Source organism: Crinia signifera, chromosome 4 (assembly GCF_055691185.1).
Source record: "Crinia signifera chromosome 4, ASM5569118v1, whole genome shotgun sequence".
Classification (NCBI taxonomy): domain Eukaryota; kingdom Metazoa; phylum Chordata; class Amphibia; order Anura; family Myobatrachidae; genus Crinia; species Crinia signifera.
In genome coordinates this window covers 292,900,020-292,905,475 of record NC_139220.1, presented here as the reverse complement: position 1 = coordinate 292,905,475, position 5,456 = coordinate 292,900,020, and the positions used below count along the sequence as shown (strand labels likewise).

The 5,456-nt window shown below is 36.6% G+C and overlaps 4 non-coding genes across 4 annotated transcripts; all 4 read left to right on the top strand.

The window, feature by feature from the left end:
- Positions 1-2,269: 2,269 nt before the first annotated feature.
- Positions 2,270-2,342, top strand: TRNAV-CAC (transfer RNA valine (anticodon CAC)). The gene has a single exon. It is a non-coding gene; the product is annotated as a tRNA-Val (tRNA).
- A 318-nt stretch (positions 2,343-2,660) lies between these two features.
- On the top strand, positions 2,661-2,732 carry TRNAE-CUC (transfer RNA glutamic acid (anticodon CUC)). Its single transcript has one exon. It is a non-coding gene; the product is annotated as a tRNA-Glu (tRNA).
- A 939-nt stretch (positions 2,733-3,671) lies between these two features.
- TRNAK-CUU (transfer RNA lysine (anticodon CUU)) lies at positions 3,672-3,744 on the top strand. The gene has a single exon. It is a non-coding gene; the product is annotated as a tRNA-Lys (tRNA).
- Positions 3,745-4,837: 1,093 nt separating this feature from the next.
- TRNAE-CUC (transfer RNA glutamic acid (anticodon CUC)) lies at positions 4,838-4,909 on the top strand. The gene has a single exon. It is a non-coding gene; the product is annotated as a tRNA-Glu (tRNA).
- The last annotated feature ends 547 nt before the right edge of the window (positions 4,910-5,456 follow it).

The following is a 5,456-nucleotide window of genomic DNA, read 5'->3' as shown; positions in this document are numbered from 1 at the left end:
TATCTCCTTCATGAAATAAGAAACTAATGGGGTTTTTTTCGTGAAGGAAAAAAAAATATTTTGTCCTATACTGGGACATCTAGGTTTGCATGGCAGCCTTCTACTGCCCATCAGGAATGCATAACATCAATAAGAACAGATTTATATGAGAAACTTTACCAGAACATTTTAGATTGAATTAACAGAGATATTGCAGCAACGATCCCAATTCACGAATGCGATTTGGCCTGTTTTCACCCGATTCTGACTGATCAGGCCAAGAAATCAGGTGAAATCGGGCCAAATTGCATGTATTTGACATCTGGTTGGCATCTGGAAGTGTTGTATATAAGATAAACCGCATGCGCAGCTGTCAGGTACTAAAAACCATCCGCAATATAGATCACATCGAATTTTTGAGGAGCTCCCTGGGAGTCTATTTACATTCAGTTAATCATGGCCCAGCTCGCTCAGTCGGTAAAGCATGAGATTCTTAATCTCAGGGTTGTGGGTTGCATGCTGTATTTTATTTTTAGCAGAGTGAAAGTTCATATTTTATTTGTTCAATTATATTAACATTCGTGACTATATTTAACCCTTTGAGAATCAACATCTCTGTGAGAGATGCACAAAATATCTTCTAAAAATGGCAACATCTCTGTGAAAGATTTGCTAAATATTGGCTAAAAATCCCAGCATCGCTCACATTAGTTATATTGATTGAAATAAAAAAAATATATATATTTCCTATATAAGCATTACAGGTCATTATGATGATAAATAAAATATTTTCTTGGCAATTTTCAAACCAATTTTGAAAAATTATTCTGGCACTCAAAGGGTCAAAGTTAATTGGAAGCTAGCTTATACCTCTTCACTTTGTACACCAATGTTTCCAAGAAAATTTCCATTAAAACTTAAAAAAATATATCCCCAGCAATCATATTGCTCAGTGTCTCCTTTTCATTAGCGATGAAAAGGAGACACTGCTACGGGGCGGAGGGGGAGCGCAGCTGTCACTTTGATGGGAGGAGGGAGGGAGCAGCGGCACGGGGCTGGGGAGATCAACGCTGATCTCCCCGGTGCTGACCTCCCTGCACAGCGATCGCCGGGGAAAGCGGCTGGTCGCAGGAGCATGCTCCTGCTACCAGCGACCATTAGGCAGCGCGCACCAGAATAGAACCAATAATCAATGATCAATGGTAATTACAGCATAAAATCCACAATTTTTGATATGATACAACATTTATTTAAAAACATGTAGTTTTCATCTGTGCAGTATGATTCATACAGAAACTAGGAAATACACCCAATGCGTCACACAGGACTCTGGATCCAGGAGCCAGTCTCGTGATGCAGTTGTGATCTAAGTCTGTAATATTAAGATCCTCTACAGGATCCGAACGTTTAGAAGGACTTCTACATTTTTTGATTCATATCCAAATTACAGTTGGAACTCGATGCAGCTGAGCACTATATATTAATTATCCGCATAGGATCTGCTTTTTAGAAGGTTTACATACCGGGTGTGATTATTCTCACTACCCACCAACATACGGAAAAAATTCTATTACCCCTGAGGAAGTCTTATCGATGAAACGCGTTGGGTGTATTTCCTTGTTTCTGTATGAATCATACTGCACAGATGAAAACTACATGTTTTTAAATAAATGTTGTATCAAATCAAAAATTGTGGATTTTATGCTGTAATTACCATTGATCATTGATTATTGGTTCTATTCTGGTGGTGGAATTTACATTAGGGGCGCACTCTGTTTTTTCCTTTTCTCTATTTCTTCCATTTCCCCCACTAACAGGGGGGACAAATAGAGGTGCTGCCCTGACAGATATTTTCTAGCGCATTGAAAGGGTATTTCTTTTGATATATATATATATATATATATATTATACATACATACATACACACACACACACACACACAGCTAGATTAACATCAGAGTACAGTATAGAAGTTTATTATTGGTCAATAAAAAAAACTTCTAAATGCCTAATTAGTCATTTAGAGGAGTGTCTAAAGTTTTCTGAACCAAATCCAGACATTGTTATCTTGAAATAGGGATTTTTTTCCAACTTTACACCTGCTCAGAGATGTTGAATTGAAATTTGCCGTAAAATTGCTGCAAATCTGTTTTTGCAGACAATTTTTGCAATTCCTGGAAAATGTACACTTTTTTTCACAAAAACATATTTCACAGCTTATTGAATTCAGCCCTTAACCACTAGTGGATTGACATATTTATTCCTATATGCTCCACTCTACCATATACAGGTTTCTGTAGTGTAGTGGTTATCACGTTCGCCTCACACGCGAAAGGTCCCCGGTTCGAAACCGGGCAGAAACATTTTGCCCACACCTTGTCAAAAAGCAATGCTTATTTTAAAAATGTTTTTATTATAAATTTTTGGTTATTCACTCCTCAAAGCTAATTACCACTAATGCTACAGGAAGGATGTTTTTAATAATATAAAGGTATATTCACATTTTTACATGTAATAGAGGCATATGCATTGTAGTAGAGAAAAAAGACATTATTTATATTGGTTTTAATAATAAATATTCAAAAGTGAATTGTAATATGCAATGACATGAAAAACAAATTTCCAAATACTTGCACATGCTGACTGCAGTTTTCTGGGCATAGCACAGATGTGGAGTATATTCCCTGGTGGTCTAGTGGTTAGGATTCGGCGCTCTCACCGCCGCGGCCCGGGTTCGATTCCCGGTCAGGGAATGACTGTTTTTAGTCACAACTTATGGTTTCTAATGTTTGGCATCTATTTGTGAACCAATGAAAACCACATTTTCTTTTGCTAGAGAAAGAGCTTTTTCATCACTTTTTCCTATTTGACAAGAGGGATACTTCAGTGAAAGCATGGGTTCTCTTACAGCCCATCTATTTAATTGTGTTACTTTTTTTGTATAACCAGCATTAATGGGCTTATGGGGCCCTTACACCTTCCGTGAATCAGAACAATTCCCGATCCCCTGTCCGATGCATCAAGGGATTGGAGATATTACACATGGTTAAAAATCTCAATGCTCCAATCCCAGCAAAGATCGTGGAATCTGAACCAAATGCATAGCATCAGTAAGAACAGATTTATATGAGAAACTTTACCAGAACATTTTATTTATGTCTCCAGCATTAAAACCAACATGCTCCATGTATGCACTGACATATAATTCCCTACTATGCTTTCCTAATTGTTACATTGGGCAGTCTTGATGCTTAGTAAACATGTCCTGCGGAAGCTTTTGTACTGGCAGGTTTGTGCTCACAGTATACCATTTCCAATAGATAAATTGCATACTAGACTCCGCATAGTAGTTCAAGAGTTCCCAAATTTTTTGAATCACAGCACCCTAGAGTACCAGAATTTTTTCACGGCACCCCTAGGCCAAACATAAATGTATAAAAAAATAAATTTTAAGTAGAGTGTGTTTAAATGTCATCCTTAGGCTTAGCTATTTGGTGAAGCACCAGATTTTTCCACATAGTTTATGTATGGCAGCCACCAGCACTGGTTTTGTCTATTCCATTGACCATAAATAATTTGAATTGGTCATTGACCACCTACCCTTGGAACTATCCCGAGGCACCCTCAGGAGCCACGGCACACAGTTTGGGAACCATTGCTCTTATACGCAGTTTTGAAGCACATAAAACATGGCCCGGCTAGCTCAGTCGGTAGAGCATGAGACTCTTAATCTCAGGGTCGTGGGTTCGAGCCCCACGTTGGGCGCACTTTTTCATTTTTAACAGTTTAGTGAAAGTCCACTTTATTTGTTAAATTATAATAACATTCAGGATGATAGTTAAAGTTTATTGGAAGCTAGATTATTCCTCTTCACTTATTATACCAATGTTCCCTAAAAAAAATTCAAATTAAAATTTTGTTTTAAATTGAAATTAATAATAATAAAAAATATATCTTAAAGAAAAAAAATGCTCATGTTACACAATGTAGTTTTCTGTCCCAAAATTAGCAGCTGCTATGTGAAACACTAAGAGACATATTTAATTAGCATTAAAATCACTGTAATTTATTGTGATTTACATTTTTGCCTGGTTTTTGCTGTGAAAATTTTTTTAATATGGATATGTGCATTTCCATGATTAGTATATTCAATTTTAAATTCACTGAATTTCAGAGAAATTGTTGCTGGTGGGGGAAAAAATGGGTAAATCTGCTTGCACACATCCCTCCCCTTCCAAAATAGCTAAAGAAACACCAGATAACAGTATAAAAGTACTATTTATTTCTAAAATTTAAATGTAAGTCAAATGGCTGTTACATATATTTTTAATAATACAAATTGGTATAAAGCAATATTTCTCAGCAAAATATGTGCTAAAATTACAATTGTGGACCATAAAAATGGGTATAAATCTATATATATGTAACTTTAGGTTACTTTAAAAAAAAAAGTCAAACCAGACTGATTACTCCCACCATGTCCCACTAATAAAGCACCCAAATATACAGTACCTGTCTCTAACCTTGTACCTCAATTTCCAACATTTTGCACTCTACCCCAAAAAATGAAATGTAATTTTTGGTCAATAAAATTTAAAAATTTAAATTCTGAGCCAAATCAAGACATTTTCCAACTTGACACCTGCTCAGAGATGTTGAATTAAAATTTTGATCAAAAGTGCCGCAAATCTGATTTTGCAGACAAGTGAACAGACACTTTTTGCGATTCCTGGAAAATGTACACTTTTTATAGCGAAAACATATTTCACAGCTAATTTAGTTCGTCCTTAACCACTAGCATATATAGTAGGTAAGGCTGAAAAAAGATATATAAGTATATCATAGATGTGAAGTGTATTCCCTGGTGGTCTAGTGGTTAGGATTCGGCGCTCTCACCGCCGCGGCCCGGGTTCGATTCCCGGTCAGGGAATGATTGTTTTTAGTCACAACTTATGGTTTCTAATGTTTGGCATCTATTTGTGAACCAATGAAAACCACGTTTTCTTTTGCTAGAGAAAGAGCTTTTTCATCACTTTTTCCTATTTGACAAGAGGGATACTTCAGTGAAAGCATGGGTTCTCTTACAGTCCATCTATTTAATTGTGTTACTTTTTTATATAACCAGCATTAATGGGCTTATGGGGCCCTTACACCTTCCGTGAATCAGAACAATTCCCGATCCCCTGTCCGATGCATCAAGGGATTGGAGATATTACAAATGATTAAAAATCTCAATGCCCCAATCCCAGCAAAGATCGTGGAATCTGAACAAAATGCATAACATCAGTAAGAACAGATTTATATGAGAAACTTTACCAGAACATTTTATTTATGTCTCCAGCATTAAAACCAACATGCTCCATGTATGCAGTGACATATAATTCCCTACTATGCTTTCCTAATTGTTACATTGGGCAGTCTTGATGCTTAGTAAACATGTCCTGCGGAAGCATTTGTACTGGCAGGTTTGTGCTCAC